This window comes from Suricata suricatta, chromosome 6, assembly GCF_006229205.1.
Source record: "Suricata suricatta isolate VVHF042 chromosome 6, meerkat_22Aug2017_6uvM2_HiC, whole genome shotgun sequence".
In the NCBI taxonomy this organism is placed as follows: Eukaryota; Metazoa; Chordata; class Mammalia; order Carnivora; family Herpestidae; genus Suricata; species Suricata suricatta.
The window spans coordinates 55,571,057-55,590,396 of record NC_043705.1 but is presented as its reverse complement, the minus strand read 5'-3'; the positions used below and the strand labels follow the sequence as shown (position 1 = coordinate 55,590,396).

At 41.6% G+C, this 19,340-nt stretch overlaps 1 protein-coding gene across 11 annotated transcripts in view; it reads left to right on the top strand.

The window, feature by feature from the left end:
• Positions 1-19,340, top strand: part of LHFPL2 (LHFPL tetraspan subfamily member 2) — a 165,535-nt gene that overhangs the window by 34,044 nt on the left and 112,151 nt on the right. The window contains exon 1 of one of the 11 annotated variants that reach the window (XM_029942483.1): positions 12,504-12,613. The exons of the other annotated variants lie outside the window; for them this stretch is intronic. The gene's annotated coding sequence lies outside the window, so the exon portion shown is untranslated. Of the gene's footprint in view, positions 1-12,503; positions 12,614-19,340 lie in introns of those variants that run through there. 11 annotated transcript variants of the gene reach the window in all.

Here is a 19,340-nt window from a genome sequence, read left to right as displayed (position 1 = left end):
CTTCCTAAGGAGCCCGCTAGAAATGATTCTCTTGCAAGTGCCCAGGCAAAGCAGGCCAGTCTGGCCAGGGGCACTGAGGGTGACCAAACCAGATTCAGGGCCAGGATCATTCAGGCATATTTTACCCACAAAGGCTTTTAAAACTTAGAGCTAACCCTGGTTATTCACTGTGGGCACCCAAATCAACATTGTGAGCAAGCATTGTTTCTAAGGACTGTTCTTCAACGAGGGTGGGCCACCATCTGGTGTTGGCCCAAGTAAAGAAAGTGTTGTTAAGTGGCATTTGCTTAGGGTGTCCTAGGCCCCAGGGAGGATCCAAAGTAAGGCTTTCTTACAAGGACAGCTGTTTGCTCCCTGCAGGTACGTTTCCAGTAAGCCTTTAACTGGGATGTTGATGTCCCCAACTTGTACCTGGTGAAACAGAGTCACAGGTTCCACAAACTTTCCCAAGATCATATAACCAAGAAGTAGTAGGACTGGGTTTCTGACCACAGCTCTGCTTGATCCAAACCCAGTTTTCAATCACCACCCTGGCCTTTCTGTTGGTATGAAGTAGATGTGGATAGTCCATTTTGAATGGAGTAAAAAACTTGAAACAAAAAGTAACAAGCACCAAAGGATGGAACTCACTGAAAATAGGAGGAGGGTGACTTCATGCCAACAGAAGAGAGTAATAATTAGCATCCGTGGTATGCCAGGCATGCACATTCACTAGCATATTTAAACTTCACAACCTCCCTGTGGAATATTAGACCCATTTTACAGACCCATTTTTTAGACATAGAGGTTCAGTTAATATAAGTGACTTGTGTAAATAATACAACTAGTAGGTAGCAGAGGAGGGTTGTGAATCCTGTTTTCACCATGCCATGCTATGAAGAACCTGGGAAAGTTTCCTTGCTTAGTGACTTCTAGTCACCTCTAGGGTACATGGGATAATCCTGAATTTAAGGATCAGGAGAACTGAGTGCATGTTTTACGTCTCTAATTATCTCATAGACCAGCTGCATTCATTTCTCATCAGGAAAGCTTGCCCATGGCTAAAGAGAGAAGTAGCACACAATGGAGGTAGAAGGCTGGCAAAGGAGGTCTGGCCTCCAAGTAGTACATTCCATGGACTTGGCCTCATTCCTATGGCCTCCGCTTCCCAGAAGCTAGGAAACAGCTTAGGGCATTTGGCATTTTTTGCACCAGTAAGCACATTTGCGCACAATGCTTGTACCACGGAGCCACCCCGTCCTTTTGGTGTTTTATTTGCCAGGAGGCCCTCGGGATCGCCAGGTGTGCTCATGGCCAAGTGTGCCGTGGAGGAGAGGCTGGGATGAGTCTGTATGTCCTTGAGCAATTAATGGACTATCCCACGTGCACTGTGAAGGATGGTGCTTTTGCTCAGCCTCAGTTCATTAGGAAATCACCATCTTCCCAGCGCATTTGGTGCCGGACTTCAGGGCACTGTAAATGTAGGACCAAGCGCTGCTATGAGATGGAGACCACTGCTTTCAAGACTGCCCCTGTCATCACCCTGGGCTGTTGTGATTTACAGGAGCGGTTTCGTAGAAGGAATTCCGGTACTGGGTAACGAATGGCAGCCTTTGTGCGGAGGAAATGTTCCATGGGCAGGTAGTTGACTGCTTATTAGTTTACTCTTCGGGCCAAATTATTTTTGTTGCTGTTAAAAATTAATTTTAATAATTACTTTTGGATCAAGCTGTTGAATAACTGAGCCAAGTTTTCACGCCCAATGAACTTTTATAGCAAACTCGCCTCTCTTTATGGGGTTATTATGATGATGATATTTGTAAAGCACTTTAACGGCTTAACGGAAGACTCTAGATAAATCGTAGTTATATTTTCATGAGTTTTGGAAGAGTGATTATACAATGGCGTTCTAGTTCTAAAAGATGCAAATCATACTCTGCTACTTACCATTTTAGTGGCTATTTTCCTGTTTATACTTTTTAAAGGGAAAGCTTTGCAAAAGACCAGGGGGATTTCTAAATCTCCTTAGTCTGGGAAGAAATGTTTTACAGGTATCAGAGTTTGAATAGTAAGCAGATAGTAGGAAATGCTCCATTGTCAATGAACAGCTAACTTTGCATTAATTGGTAACAAAGCAGCTTGTGAAAGCACAGCCCTTTGCTATAAAACAATACAGTTGACCTTTGAACCACCCGGTTTTGAATGGCTGGGTCCACTTAATATGTGGATTTTTTTTTCAGGTCAACACAGTACAATATTATAAATGTATTCTCTTTTCCTTATGATTTCCTTAATGACATTTTCTTTTCTCTAGCTTACTTTATTGTAAAAGTACAGTAGGTAATAAATATCACACACGAAATATGTGTTGACTGCTTATGTCATCGGTGAGGCTTCTGGTCAAGGGTAGGCTATTAGTGGTCAAGTTTTGGGGATTCGCAAGTTATATGTGGATTTTTAACTGTGTAGGAGCTGGCACCTCTGACTCCCAGGTTGTTCCAGAGTCCGCTGCATATTTTTTCTGTTGTACTCTTCTCTTCTGTCCTGCCTTTTGGAGGAGAAACACCCCAAAATTAAAATTGTTTTGTTTTTTTGGAAAGAAGTATGTTTCCTAGAAGGGACCACCTTATACTGTCCTCTTAGTTTTTAAAGAGTGTGGTAGTGTGCGTTTTAGTAACTTGTCTGTATCATCTGTGGGGAGACTGGATTGGGATGATGGACATGATCCGTTACACACACAGCAGCTGTAAGGATTGTTAAGAAAGTAAATTAAGGGCACCTGGGTGACCCAGGGGGTGAGGTGTCTGACTCTTGATTTTGGCTCAGGCCACGGTCTCACGGTTGGTGGCAGTGAGGTTGGTGGGATCGAGCCCCGTGTTGGGCTCAGGCTCACAGCACAGAGCATGCTTGGGATTCTTTCCCTCCCTCTCTGCCCTACCTTCGTGGTCTCTCTCCCCCTCTCAACATAAATAAACTTAAAAATGTATATTAGGCTACAAATTTGACTCCATTTGCATCCTACTTAAAAATCTTCCATTCTTCTCTTGTTGCAATAGGATAAAAATTCAAATTCCTTGTCAAGATGCCTTCCTGCCAGATTCTCCAGCGCCAGCTCTAGCTGTCCCTGTGCTCCTTCAGCTCCAGCTCTGACACCTGTCTCTCTGGTCCTCAGCCACTGAGCTCCCACCCCACTCAGGGCCCTCAGTGTGTGCATTTCCCCTGCCTGCAGTGCTCTTGCCCCACGCCTCTGTTATGGCTTCCTGGAGCTCGAGGCCCAGCTCATCACCAGCTCAGACTGGTGTGTCACTTATTGAGAAGGAAGCCCAGAAGCCCCATGGGCCAGGGTCACATGGCAAGTGTTACCCTGTCCCGGTGTAGAGACTGACAAGGGACAGAATTCCAGGACCAGGCTGTTTCTCCGCCCACAGTGATCTTGCCCTCCTTGTACTGTCCTCCCCACCTGCAGCTTGATACCGCAGTTCTGGATCCACTGCGGGCCTTTCTAGACCTATTAACTGGTAGTTTAGACCGTTGGCTCCTTGGTGGAATCTTGCCACTGTTTGGTGGGCATGCTTACTGATCTTCCCAGCTGTCTTTCCCAGTGGCCTATTGGCTGCATCTGTGGGGAAGTGGAGCAAGCCTCAGGTGTCTGGTCTCCTCTTTTCTCTCACTCTCTTTGGTCAAGTTGGATTTAGCAGTTCCCTGCTCAGGGCCACAGGCTGAGTACAGAGGGCCCAGCTGGTATACCCTGAACCAGGACCTACTGTCCTACCCTCTTCTCACAGAGTCCCAGAGCAGGAGAGTGAGCCTGTGCTGATGAGCAGGTGGCCCAGTGGCCTCCCTGGGGGGTCACTCTGCCAGCTCTGACGGGGCAGTCTAAGTAGTTGAATCCACTTGTCCTGGGAGCCCAGGCAGGTGCTTCACCACCTGAGGATCAGACTGTTTTCTTTCTGGAGCTTCTGATGTACAGACAGTGAATTTTCATCCTATAACTAAAGCGTGAGTGGTATTCTTTCCAGAATAATATTCTTTTTTAAAAAAGAGATGTGTCAATGACTCTACCCACCCCAACCCCCCACATAAAGAAGCTACATTTTCAGTTGTGTTTTTTTTCCTGTTACTTAAAGAAATGCTTCTTGTGGAAAGCTTAAGCAACATATCAAAGTACAAGTAAAGAGCAAATCATGCCAAGTACCTACCTTCTAAAGTACCTGCCCTTATCTTTTATGACCATATGCACCTGCACACTTACAGCCTTAAATACATGAAATTGTGTCATAGGGCATTGTTGTATTTTTTCCTCACGATTGTGGTAGTCTTACCATGTCAATAAATTTAGACCCTCCTTTTAATATTGAAAATGTATTCCACTGTATGAATGTGCTGTGATTTATTTGACCAGTCTCTTAAAGATATTTTTTCTGTTTTGAATAACGCTTCATTAAACACCCTTGTACTAGTCTAATTCACTAGCCTACCGAGTCACAATATAGTAACTATTTCGGATTTTCACGGAGGCTGACAAACTACAGAAATGTACAAACCATTTTTTTTATTGTCCTAAATGAATGAAAATCTGTTGTTGACTTCTTCATGCTGTTCTTTTAATGAATTCTAAATGATTAATTTTCTCGAACTCTTTTGCTACTTTTTTTTTCCTTGGCAGATGGACTTTGGATGGCTAACTGAGGGCAGGTTAATGATTAATTTTGTAGCTTCACTGGATAAAAACCGAAAATGTATATCCAGTCTCTGTTTCCCCCTACATCATTCTTGTAAGCTGTTGATGGGAGGAAGAAATTCTCCTTAGGTTAGAAGCTTCTTCTAGCTGGACTAGGAATTAAATTTGCATGAGACAGATTAACAGGAGAAAAAAAAATCCAAGTTTTATTATGTGTGCACAGAAGCCTGATAATGACATTGAGACCGAAACAAGTGACCAAAGGCAGGTACTTCTTATACATTCAAACAAAGAGACAGTAAATTGGTGGGGAATTGACAGAATAAAGAAAATGGGTGTTTGGGAGCTTTAATTAGTAAAGTGTTCCATGTGGAATTTGGGCTGAGATTCTAGATGAGTAAAAACGTAACAAAGTTTGATTCTCTAGGTTTCTCAGCTTTCAAATTCCTATCTCTGGTGATGAGTGTTTTTTTACTTCTTAGTGCAGGGAGGGTACCTTTCATATGGGAGATTTATTTCCTGCTTTCAGGGGGACAGAGTAGGGTCTGAGTGTCCTTGTACTGGCTGTTTCCCAAGTAGCTTCAGTTGAAAATGCTCAATATGTCATCGTGGTACATTTGGAGCCGCCTGTCCTAGGTTCTTACACAGTTGTCTTCTTTCGACTTTCATTGCAATTAATCATCACATTGGAGGTTATGCATTTAAAAACGATTGCCCCCTTCCAGTCTTCATTGTGAGCAATCTGTCACACTCTGTACTTTCATATTACTCCTAAAACTTTGCTAAAGAGATCTTTTGACAATAAAAGTAGCAACTAACACTTTGTAATTTGATCGGGATCTTTAAAAATAACTTATGTTCTTATTTGAAGGCATAATCGTTAGGGTGTATTCTAGCATTTCTACTGTGGAAGCACTGCTTTGGTGACCATCTCTGGTTTCTTCTAGAATGTTTTCTCCGTTTGTTTTAGTCTGTGAAAGTTTCCTTAGATCCATGTGATTAATGACCTGTTGTTCTGCCTCTTTCAACTTTATCTCCTTGATCTGTCTGTCCATCAGTCTTCTGGTGTCACCTGAAACTTTGACCAGTTCATTGGTTAATTGCTTATCTTTCTTTCACACTTTTGTGAGTTCATCTAATGATAAGGCTATCATATATCATCTTTAAAAGCTTTTGTAGGGTGTGTTCATTTACAGGCCAGAGTGATTCAATGTTGAACATTGATCATGTGCTCCCTTTGTCTGGGTGTTACATAGATCTACAAAAGGTAGATTTGTCTCTTGAGACTGTTAGAATAATAAGAGTAGGCACATTTAGCATAGGAAAAAAGCACCAACTTAGTTTTCTTTGTAAAGTTATTTGGAATTTGAAAGGATGATTTTAAAGTAGTTTGGGAGAGTTTTTCAAAGTCTTGTTTCCTCACTAGGTAAAGCCTTCTAGAGAAGACAGACTTTTCATATTCAGTTTTGATTTAAAAGACTGGGGTCATTAACTGGCTATAAGGAATGGTTAGGGAAGAGGCTAACTTAGAATAAAATGGGAATGAGAGGTGGAAACCAAGAGGAGGAAAGAAAGTAGGATACACACACAAAAAAAACATTTTAAAGGAGGTTGTCATAGTAAATATGCCAAACTTTATTTGTAATTAGATCATGACTTATTTTTATTTTTATTTTTTATTATTTTATTTTATTTTTTTAATGTTTTGCTTATTTTTGAGAGAGAGAGAGAGACAGCTTGAGCAGCAGAGGGTCAAAGAGAGGGGGAGACACAGAATCTGAAGACAGGCTCCAGGCTCTGAGCTTGCTGTCAGCACAGAGCCCAATGTGGGGCTCAAACCCACAAACCATGAGATCATAACCTGAGCCAAAGCCAGATGCTCAACCGACTGAGGCACCCAGGTGCCCTAATTTTTATTTTTTTGAGTTTGTTTGTTTATTTTGAGAGAGAGAGAAAGAGAGAGCAGAGGAAGGGCAGAGAAGAGAGAGGATCCCAAGCAGGCTCTGGAATGCTAGCATGGAACCCAATGCAGGGCTCAAATGCATGAACTCTGAGATCATTAACTGAGCCCAAATCAAGAGTTGGATACTTAACCCAATGAGCCACTCAGGTGCCCCAATCAAGACTTATTTTTAAACATCCTTTGCTCATGTCAGAATAGCAAAATAGAAACCTATGTGAGAAGATATACAAGAGACAAGACTGTGATCGACTCAGTGGGGCTGACATCTTGGCACAGCCTGTACTCAGGCTGCGGGCTGGATCAGTACCAGGGTCTTCTGGGAGGGGAGATAGACTGAAGTGCTTGGTCATCCATCCAGCTAAGTGCCGGGGTTCCAGGCTGGGGTTGGTACTCTATGACGGTTCACATTGTTTTCCGGCAAACAGTGGGACTCCCCGGTGTCTCATCATGCTGGTGCTGAGTTGTATGGAAACGACTCTTTGAGGACACTAAGGTGCCATTTAATGAACTGCTCCTTTAGTGTCATTTAATAACTCACAATCTTAGTGTGTATTAAGTGGTAGTTAATTACTGACTCTTTGAGCCACTGGGGAACCATTTCGTAATTACTACTTCATTGCCATTTAATACATTTCTGTCTTGTACATTAAATAGCTCTGAGCAGTAATTCACAGCCTGGTCCCCGGTGGCCTCTTCCAGAAATGCTCATCTGAAACCAGATGGTTGCTTAGGCATAGGGAGAGGAAAGATGTCATAAAAATTTTTTAAGTCAGTGGCCGCCAGACTTTTGGATTTCATGGACCACATTTTGCTTTTGTTTTTTTAATGTTTAAAGCCATACGTAGGTTGTTAAAATTTTCATTTTGTGGAGTTTTGTTCCTCCTACGAAGCCTAGGGTAGGGCATAGTAGGCATTTGGTAAATACGGGTGGAGTTAAGTTCTGCATTTTAGACAAAAATTTTTGTTGGTGACACCTGCTTAATTTTGTTATTATTTATCAGAGCTCATATTTGAGATGTTAATTTTTTAGATGTGTTATCGAATGTGGCTGACCAAAGAGATTTCATTGTTTATGGGGGTTTTGAGGGTTAAATAATAAATGTGAAAACTTTAGAAGGACCTCAAACCAGATTGTGAATGTAATATTGTCTGCTGACAGTACTCTGCAGAAATGATTAATTTTTGCATTATATTAAATTCTGGGGATTCTAAGATGTGGAACTGATCAATCCAAAAACAACTAATATACAGATTGTTGTGTCCTGATTCCTGAGGTAAATTTGTGACAGATCAAAGGAGAAAGTGGGTCAGAAAGGATGATTCAGTTAAAATTGATACCTTAAAATAGAAGCATAAAGGCACTGCCTTTTCTGTGATTTTTGCTTTGTGTAGAAGAAGCAAGGTGTATTGTAAGGTGACCTGTCTGAATTGCATACAGTATCGGTAGTATCATGGTCATGGTGGTGGTCATGATGATGTAAAAGATCCTAAAAGTCCTGGCAAGTATTTTGAAGGATGGTAGAAGGAAGGATTGACAGCCTATGACATGGAGAAGTGACCCATGAAACAAGTTCCTCGAATGGCTTATGACCCTGCGATGCCATCTATTTCCTGGAAAGACACGTGTCCTCTTGGTCCGAGGCTGGGCAACGCATCAGTGCTTTTCTCCTCCGAATGCCTGCCAGGTTTGGAAGTTGCATTGCCTGCCTGGTTGTCTTGTAGAATGTCTGATTTTGTCAGCTAATCAACAGTTAATTGAAACACTTTTTGTTAAACTGCTCTTCCTAATAATGTTTAAACCATAATTTAAATCTTAGCCAAGTCATGGCTTCTGTCACCTCGCTTCAGAGCCCATTAACACGTACAAAGTTTACAAGGGGCAGGATAACCTTTGCTTAGTGGAAGTAATGGAAACCTGTCACATTTTCTGATAAAACACGTTTTAAAAGATGAATTTTCAGACACCATTGTTTTGTTCACGTTCATTCAGCAAATTACTCAAGTACAAAACTGTTGTAAACACATTGCCCACACGTAAAGTTAAGTACATTCTATCAGAAAATTCACCGCATCTGTAATCCTGGACTTAGTGCTATGGTTTAAATAGAAGGGATTTAGAGAGTTCATAAATGCAAAGACTAGAATAAACAACAAGGATTAAAGGAACTGTTTCCTGAGCAGCACTAATATAGAACCTCATACCTCCTTTCCTCCCAGGGATACTGTTGATTTATTTGAAAGCCAGTTTTCAAGGGGCTCTATGGCAGACACGTATTTTAATAACAAAAATTAAGAAATTAGGTGTGTCTGGCTGGCTCATTTGGTGGACTGTGCAGCTCTTGATCGCAGGGTGATGGGTTCAAACCTCACCTCTACACCCACCTTAGGTGTAGAAATTACTAAAAATAAAAAATCTTAAAAAAATTAATTGCTCTGATCAGAGTGTGCATGTGATATCGACATGAATACAGGTTTCTTTGATCACATAGCAACCTATTATTGGTCTCGGTGTTGACTTTCTATAGTTTGTGTTTCTTCAGCAGCTTTGAAGCACCAGAACAAATGATAGCCTATTGAATTCTCATTTATATCATTCTCTGATTTAGTTCTGAAACTGCATCTCTCTGGGACTGTTTTATGGTTTCCAGTGGTGAGTACATATTATTGCCCTTTAAATATTTAGTGTTATTGTAGGCTCTGTGTTTTACGTTCCATATAGCCACATCCACTACATTCTCATTTTGAATAGCTCATTTAGTATTTAATCATTTTATGTGTCATGGTGTGTTCCACTAGCCCCATATTGGGGTGCTTGAATTCTTTTCAGTTTGAGACTGGCATGAATAATCCGGCTGCAAACATCTTTAAGCTGATTGCTCCCCTATCTCCCCACCTTGGGGTCCTTCCTGGTGATCCACTTCCCTAGAGAGAGATCCGTGGTAAAGAGTATGACTTCTTTTGTTGCTCTTATCCTGTGTTCCTGCTTCCTCTTTGATTCAAGGGTCCTCTGAAGAAATGGTATAAGAAAGAGGGGGACGCCCAGGTGGCTCAGTTGGTTAAGTGTCTGATTCTTGATTTTGGCTCAGGTCATGATCCCACAGTTGTGGGATCGAGCCCTGCATCAGGCTCTGTGCTGAGCGTGCAGCTTGCTTAAGATTTGCTTTACCTCTAAGATTCACTCACTTGCTCACACTCTCTAACTAAAACAAATTAAAAAACATTTAAGAAGGGGGGGGAATGGCTGCAAGGCAAAGGAATTGTCTCTGAGGTTTGAAAACTTTTCACTGGCAAGAGACCAACAAGTGAGACCTTGCGTGTTGTTGGCCAATCACTAAATTAGTGTAGTGGTTAAGAGCACAGCCTGTGCAGTTAGCCAGGCGTGGGTTCAAATCTGTTGCTTTCCTGAGCCCCAGGTTCCAGCTTTGTGATGTGCACATAATAACACCTGCCTTGTGTGGGCGGTGAGCAAAGTGCTTTACTGTGCTGTGAGGCCGTTACATGGCACGGGCCAGGCTCATACTTGGCACTCAGTGCGTGTGAGCCACTGTGATTTGCCCCGACTGAGGCGCAGCAGTCCTCTGAGCTGGGTTTATGTAGTGTTGGCAAGTTGTTTCCCAAAGTGGGTTTTTGGGTGGGTCGACTGAACTCTGGGTCAGTCTTCTTCCACCTGGAGTCAGTTTCTGCAATGCGCTCATTCTCCTAAAAATATCAACCATCTCTGTAACAAACATATCAGTTTTTTCTGGTTTGGTATTTTTTGTTTGGGTGATAAAAGCAGAATTGGAGAAGGATGTGTTCCTTTCAGTCCTATCTTGGCTTGAGTAAAGTGCCTTTAGAGAAGCTGGTGGATAAAAATTTTAAGTCGTTTGAGTATCGTAAGAAAATGTTGGGGCACCTGAGTGGCTCAGTTGGCTAAGCATCCAGCTTCAGCTCAGGTCATCATCTCACAGTTCGTGGGTTCGAGCCCCGCATCGGGCTCTGTGCTGACAGCTAGCTCACAGCCTGGAACCTGCTTCGGATTCTGTGTCTCCCTCTCTCTCTGACCCTCCCCTGTTCACGCTGTCTCTCTCTGTCTCTCAAAAATAAATTTTAAAAAAAACATAAAAAAAATTAAAAGAAAATGTTACTCCTTTTACTTTCCTGTGACATTAATAGAAATCTTTCTACCTTACAACCACCTAATTTTAAGAAATCAAAGAAGCGTCAACATCATGTGGGCCTTAATTTTCTTTTTTTATTTCCCTTCTTCATTGCCATCATCATCCCTGTTAGCCATGTGCATATTTTGGGATGAAGGATTTATCATTTTTTTCTCTTCCTTTTCTGGAAATTTCATTGGAACCTCCTTTAAATGTGGTACCATATTTCATCAGTGTGTTTTAGAGAAGAGTCTAAATGTGTGTGGGTGTCTGTGTGTGTGTGTGTGTGTGTGTGTGTGTGTTTTCAACATTAATATATATTTTAAAAATAGTTTTTAATTTTTTGGTTCTAAGAAGTTAAACTCCCCCCCTCCCTGACTTTTTCATATTAAGGTCCAGCTACATTTACAATTGTTCAGCAGCGTTTAGCCGGCGGGGAGACAGTCTACATCTGCAGGATGAACTGAGGCTCAGAGGAAAATGACTTTCGGGGAGGAAACTGACAGGTCAGAGAAGTAGCACCCCACACTCCTCTTTAGGCCTCCAGCCTCTCTTCTTTCCCCAGCTGGTTAGCAAGTGGCCTGGTGAGAATGCAGCCAACGGGGCCCCAGGGAGTTCTTTGTGAGTGTTGGAAGATTCTGTTTTGTTTTATTTTTTTCCTTCTAGTGCTGCTGAATTGATTGGTGGTATAGGTTTGCTACATAGAGATGGTTGATATTCTTGTTAAATTTCATCCTTATCTGTTTGTTCTTAAAGAACCAACATCTCCCAGTTGGGGAGTCTGCCTAGCTCACAGGGACCCTTCAGTCTTAGTATCAATTCATATACAAACCTAAGAATAGTTTGCATGGCTAGTGGATACTTACTCTGAACAGAGGAAGTCAGGGAACAATCTGTGAGTCTACACTCTTGGAATCTTCTGCTCTGAGACCTCACTTCTCAATGGTGGCTTTGTGAACATGGTAGAATCATCTCAGCTTCATAAATCTCAAGGCAAACCACATCAGTCCTTCCAGAAAAGGCATTTGTTCTGTTACCTTACCCTCACAAAGAAGTCAAGGGTCCAAATATTTATCATCTGCGATGACACCTCTTTTCGCCTTTCATCCCGACACCAAATGGTTGGAGTTGTTCTGCTTCATTGTGTCTCACGGCTTTTCCTCTGAGACTTTTCTGCCTGTTATTGCTTGATCTTTCCGACGTGCGTGCCCTCCCGACCTGTAGGGTCACTCTTAGGTGGAAGTCAGGCAAATGGCAAACCTGCTCAACAAGTGTTGGGCAAATTTAAATGTGATTTCCTTTTACTTTTTAGCATTTTCCAAGTTTCAGTCAACTTTTTGTTTTCCCTTTAAATGGCTAACTTGAGTTCAGACACAGGCCAACTTTGAGTGTTGTCCTGGTGGTCTGCTCTTGATGTTCTGCTGTGGAAAGTATTCTCTCAGCCAGAACATCTACTTGAGTTACCAACTTCATAGTATTTTGTTAGTAACATCTCTCTGAGGGGTAAGTATATTGTCTGCTTGCATTCACTAGTCATTTATTTCTCTGAAGGCTTTATGATTTGATTTTTGAAATGCAGAAAGTAGAGAAATTATCTTTTGGCCCTGGTCATAATTTTAACTTGTCTTCTTACCAGCCCCAGCCCCAAACTGAAGAGCTTACTGACTAACTCGTAATGTCAAACTTTGGTTTGGCCATATGCTGAAAGAACAGCATGAAATAACAAGGCTTTGTTAGAATTGGTATCTGGTCTGTTCACCTGACAAGAATATCTCTACATTTTTGACTTGGAAGGCTCGTCTTAAAGTGAAAAACCTCACCTTGAAATTTTCAGAACTACGTAGAAATTAAGTAAGTATAATGCTACCAATGTTAGCCTTTCAATATAATTTTCACACAAGAAAATGTTCCCATTCATTATTTGATATGTGTTTCCCTAGGAAGCTTCTCTTTCTGAAGAGTGTATTGCTTCCTCCTTATTCATCTGAGTGAAAGATTGTTATAAGTCACAATTAAGATCTGCCTAGTTGCATAAAATTTTTTGGGTGGCTCAGTCAGTTTAGCATCTGACTTCAGCTCAGGTCATGATCTCACGGCTCATGGCTTCGAGTCCTGCGTCAGGCTGTGTGCTGACAGCTCAGAGCCTGGAGCCTACTTTGAATTCTGCGTCTTCCTCTCTCTCTGCTCTTCCCCCACTCATGTTCTGTCTCTCTTTCTCTCTCAAAAATAAATGGATATAAAAATTATTAATTTTCTTTTGGTCACAGATTTGACTCTGAACAGCCACTTCAAGAATTCTTTGTTTTCAGGCATTATTTTTTAAACATTTATTAAAAAAAAATTTTTTTTTAGAGAGAGAGGCGGGGGGGGGGGTGGCCAGGCAAGAGAGAGAGAGGGAGAGAGAGAGAGGGGGGGAGGGGGTGGCCAGGCAAGAGAGAGAGAGAGAGAGAGAGAGAGAGAGAAAGAGAGAAAGAATCCCAAGCAGGCTCTTAGCATGGAGCCTTAGGTGGGGCTTGAGTCCATGACCCAGGGATCATGACCTAAGCCAAAATCAAGAGTCAGACACTTAACTAAAAAAGCCCTTAAGATTTTATTTCTCAGTAATCCCTGTACCTTAACATGGGGCTCAAAGCTCCAAACCCAATATAAATAGTCACATACTCTACTGACTGAGCCAGCCAGGTGCCTCTTCAGGCATTTTCTAAAGAGAACTCCAGAAACTGCTAGTAATTTGAGGGATAATTTGCAAAATCTCAATTTGAGGGTTAAGAAGTGCTCACCATTGTGCCATTATCTGTGCCAAGTCACCAGTAGACAGGATCTCATGGCTAGGGAGTGAGCCTTGACATTTGTTAGTCATTGAATCTTTGAACTGGCAGGTAGAGCGTGTGTGTAGACATATGGTCTCTTCTTAATGAAGAACTTCTACCTGGTGGGAAGAGAGTTCAACCTTGGCTTTTCATTCTTGGGAAGTTTTTATCTTTAGACATGGTAGAATTCTCAAAACCCAATTCGCATTAATTGAAGAAATAAAACCATATCCGTAGCACTTGGGAGGACAAAGGAATGGTGTCGTATAACAAAATAATTAGTACTGCTGTGCCAAAAAAGGACTGGAGAGCAGTATGATACTGATAGTTACGGTAAACTCCGTGCTTCCTGTGACTTGTTGCTTGGAAAACTAGACATTAGTATGCTTAGATTACCCAACGGGTCTGTACGCTCCAATTTTGTGAAATTCATAGGACTGTCTCATGTTTGAAGCCTTTACCCAAATGTAATAAGGCTTACTGTGAAAATAACATAATTTGTTGTTTTACTTTGAAATGTTGTTTGAAATAGAACATGGAAGAAAATAATTTATGAAGTTACTGGCTAGTCAGTGGATAGACATTCATGATTATCCATTGTTCTCACTTGAGAATGCTGGGGAAAGCACTATTCTGGAACTCCTCCAGACTGCTTTCTCTGTCAGAATGCAGGGTTTTGATCAAGTGAATTAAGTTGTGTGGTGAAAAAAAATCGCATTGTAAAGTTGCCTTGACCCAGAAGTTTCCAGATTTTCTCTCTTCATGATTCTCTAAGTGTCTTGATAATTTTTTTTCAAAAGAAATACCCATCAGTTTTGTTTATTTAGCAGTTAAGCGCAAACAAATGAGTGTTTACGTCCTAACGACTGAGTTGCCATTTGAAAAAAGTAAGACCTACAAATTGTAAAAATCATACACTTTCCTCTTAAAACCTTATAATTTGTTTCATTCTTAAATAAACATTATTATTTGCCAATAACATGTCTACTTGTTGGACATTACATGGCTTCTCAGACGTTGGAATTGCATTAGACAACCGACCCTCCTGTCCTGTCCACATTGATGTTCAAATGACACGTGGGCTTGTATCACAGGAATTACAAACACAGACACACACACACACCACACACCACCACCACCAAGAAAACCCTTTTCACACATATATGAATGATGTCATCATAAGGAATGTAACACAATCTGTGAGTAACTTGAACAACACTTCCCTGTGTTTTCTTCAAGAAATTGGAATGCCCTCCACCTTCCTGTGAGTTCCCTGTGGCTCTTCCGGGCACCTTGGCCCACGGTGTAAGGACCTGCGTCTTAAGCCATATCTGTTCTCTGTGATCAAGTCAGAGTTGCCTTAAGGGGCCTGTGTATTAGCTGCATATCTAAAAATTGGCTTTTGTTGTTAGCTTGTGGTTGTCAAATTTTGGTGAGCAACAAAAACATTTCTAGGCTCCACATCCTAGAAATTCTGGTTTATTATGTTTGGGATAAGTTGGTAGAACCCAGACATCTGCATTTTTTTACAAGCTTACCTAGTGATACTAATGCATATGCAGCTTGAGAGCCACCGAAGACCGTCAGTAATCCCTCAAGTTCTAGAACTTGTTGCTTTTCACTTTAATCTTCCTATTCCTGTAATGCACATAGTGTACATTTGACAGATGTTCATGGAATGCCGTGAACTTACATACTGTCCCTTACTTCACTTCTCTCTCCTTCCCAACTTGTTTTTTGTTCTGTTTCTTAAAGGGAAAAAGGAAAGAAAGTTTGGGATCTTAGAGTTTTGTGCCTTTCCAAGCCTCCGGTCCACAGTCTTTCCTAATCTACTCTGCCAATTCCTCACTGTTGCACACAAATCCTTCCACGATGTTAAATCAGTCTGTTCATGTACCTTGAGATACTCTCGGTACCTTTGTCTCTACCTTTCCTTTCTTGTGTCTGGTGTTAAGAGATGTAAATTGCCAAAGTGGAAAAAACTCTGGGATTGGGAGAAAAGTTTTTTTTTTTCTTTAATGTTTGTTTAATTTTGAGAGAGACAGAGACAGGGCATGAGCAAGGAAGAGGCAGAGAGAGAGAGGGAGACACAGAATCTGCCAGCACAGAGCCTGATGCGGGATTCAAACTTAAAAACCGTGAGATCAGGACCTGAGTTGAAGTCAGACGCTTAACCGACTGAGCCACCCAGGAGCCCTGGGAGAAAAGCTTTTAAATGTATATGTGTTAGGCTAGAAGGTACTCTATTGTTATTTGGTACCGTGCTTCCATGTTAGAATTGAGGAAGCACGGGGAAGACATGTGCTGTACCTGTGGTTATGCAGGAAGTGAGAAGCCAGGCTTAGAAAGTTTATTGCCTGGCTCCTTGCCCAGGGCCTCTCCATCACACCACAGCCCACCGGATCTCTGGAGAGCAGTGCTGGACCATCATACTTAATCTCTGGGAGGCCATTTTAAATCATCATACTTGATATGTGGGGGATAGTCCTGGATCAATCATACTTGATCTCTGGGGCGTGGTATGGGATCATCTGTAACTTTTTCACATTTCACAGGTGATTCTGATATGGAACAAGGGCAGAAAACTGGGCTTGGTAATTTGTTCATGAAATTGACACATTTTGGTGTGTTAAATATTTGCGATTTCTTTAATCAAACCTTACAAATTGAATTCTTTAAAAATATTTTTTAAAAATTCAAATTTCATATGAATTTACAAACTTTGAAACATGGGCAACTTAGAGTCACTTAGCTTTTGTGGTTTATTTGTGAGAAGGCAAAAACTTGAAAGAGCACAAGAAACTGTCAGAGTTAATCATAAAAGGAGATATTGGTGTCTTCTGGATGTTTATTTATAAATTGTATTCTGTCAACATCAGAATGTAGCTTGTTGGGCTTTAGACAGCATTTCCCTGATCAGAATCCCTTTCTCCTTCTGGGTTCCTAGCTGAATGCAGAGTGATCGTGGTTTTGGGGGCCTGACTTTGGGCCCATCAGAACATAGCTATAGTAGATGATTTCAGTAATTCTTTCACATACGTGATACCTTCATCCCTAAGCAGAATTGGAGTGATTAGATAAGAATCACAAGGATTGGCCAAGGAAGACCAGTCACTCTTACTGTGCATCTCGCAATCACATTTCCGGTATAGTTTAGAAGAGGTAAGACCAACTTATGTGTAAGGAAAATTGGGCATTAGCAGACTCAGGCAAAGTACTCTCGGCACTTGCGATCCCAGAGCTACTTTATTCAAATGTGCAATCGTTCATTCATTCATGCCTGCATGCCTCACTCATTTATTTGACACTTATTCACTCATTCATTTATTCTCTCTGAGAAGTCTTCCTCCAAGAGGTTGCTTATCTCCTACAAGATGATGCGGAATTCTTATCTTAACAGGCGTGTGTTCCTTGGAAGTCCAGCCTTTTGGAATGAGAACCCTCCCTCATTGTAGCTTTCTTGAGAAGTAATCTTGTAGCTGTGCCTCTTTTCAATTCAATTTCAGGTAATAATCTGCCTAGCTTTAATGGTAGACATTATAATGATATCATAAAGGAGGAGAAAAAAGGATAATTTATGTGTCGTATGAAATTGCTTATAATTTATTATAGCTCTTGTAATCTGTTTCTTCAGTTTAGTTGATAATAGCAGGGAAACTAAGAGTGCTACCTGCTTTTCACACTAATAAACAATGTCTCCGGGGCCCCTGGGTGGCTCAGTGGTTAGGCATCCAACTTGGGTCATGATCTCACTGTTTGTGGATCTGAGCCCTGTGTTGGGCTCTTTGCTGACAGCTCAGAGCCTGGAGCCTGCTTCAGATTCTGTGTCTCCCTCTCTGTCTATGCCCCTCCTCTGCCAGCACTCTGTCTGTCAAAAATAAACAAACATTAAAAAAAAATTTTTTTAAGTCTCAACTTTATTACTCAGTGGTATTATTTAATACCATTACTGTTAATTTAAACTCCCCTTTCTCTCTTATTACCCTTTGCTAGGAGTGTTTATCAGGGGAAAATGCTATCAGTTTGAGTTTCTCTTCTGGCTTTTCCTTGTCGGGAGTCCTCACTAAAGAGGGGCAATTTCAGAAGAAAGGGACCCCCCGGGCTCTCCTGATGCTCTCCTGAAGAGCCAGGACTGTTGATCATGCCTCTTGTTACTGAACCATCAGGTACCATGAGAGAAAGGGCATGCGAATTGTGGGTGCCAGAAATCCATCCACTCACTGTACTAGGGTCACTTTTAAGCACTGACAAGGCTTAAACTGCGTTTGACCTGGTGCTTCGGATGTAAGCCAGTAGGTGACTCATTATTTCAGATGTTTGGATTGTGCTGTTATAGTTGAAGTAAACCGTAAGGAAAATAGAAAAGCTTGTTGTAAAAATACGGATGTCTCTGGGACAGAGAATCGCTGTGCCCTTCCTGGAGGTGGGGTGTCTGCACGTGGCTTGTCAACTTGTTTTACCTCAGATCCTGGTTCGACGCAGTCCTGGGAAATGGCCATCAGTGCATGAGGCATCGCCACTTTTTTTTTCTTTTTAACATTCTTGCATGTGAGCTCCCTAGAGGCTGGGGATGAAATTTGCTCTCCTGGTCACTGAGAGATAGCTATGCGCCCAGAAGGTAGGCCAGTCCTGTGCCAGTCACCTGGCTCCGTTGGGAGGGTGAGAACCCAGTGCTCACAGCCACATGGGAAGTTAGCCTCCTCAGGTGGCTTTTCTCTGAAGTTTGAGATGGGACGAGCCAGTTTATATTCTCCCATTGGTGGCTGGAGGCTGTTCATTTTCTGTATGTCGTTTACTAATTGTGGAATGGTGGTCTTTCTAGAAGTCTAGATCAAAGACTAATATAAAAGTCATTTAAAAAAATCTTTAACTTTTACACTATGTTTTTAAGTAAACCATTTTGCTAACTTAAATTTGTGCTCTTTCTTTCTCTTGTGTCTTGGTTCATAACTACCCCAGGGGAACTCTTAGGAAAAATTCTCAACTCTCTCCCCAAACACTGGGGTAAAGGAATTGATCAAGATTTGTAGGGCTGTGGCTATGAACCAAATATTACAGGCCAGTGTAGACTTGAGTCATTATTACATTTTTATAGAATTTTGATTAGTTTGTTGGTGACTGTCAGATGCTTTTTTGTTGTTGTTGTTGTTAACGTTTTATTTTTATGTTATCTCTCCACCCCTCCTTGGGGCTCAAACTCACAACCTCAAGATCAAAAAGAGCATGGTCTACTGACCGAGCCAGCCAGGCGCCCCTATAGGATGCTTGTTTTGAGAACTTTCAGCTGGGTCCATAATAGCTTCTTTCTATTGACTGCATGTCAGGAACTCTGTTTAATCCTCACAAATCTACTAGGTAGTGTATGTTACAGATGCACTGGGTAGCCAATACTCAGAGAGGTACATTAACATGCCCATGACCACACAGCAACTAACTAAGAGCTATAAAAGCTGACCTCTTATGTACATCAGCCTGGCTTGGAGGAGGTTTCTACACAAAGCTCTACTGCCTTTAGCCCTAAAAACAAGGGGGGCAGACCTCACATGCTACATAGTTCTGACCTTCAGCCTCTCTGCTTGTCTACTAATAACATAAATAGCCCTTCTTTCAGAGGAGCTGGGTAACATAATGGTGAAGAGTAAGGACAGCTGTCTGGCTCCCACACTTAGTAGTTCGAAGACCTTGGTCAAGTTCCTTAGCCTTTTATGTCTTGATTTTTTCCATCGGTGGGTACCTGTGGTTGTGAGGTTGAAATAAGTATCTATAAA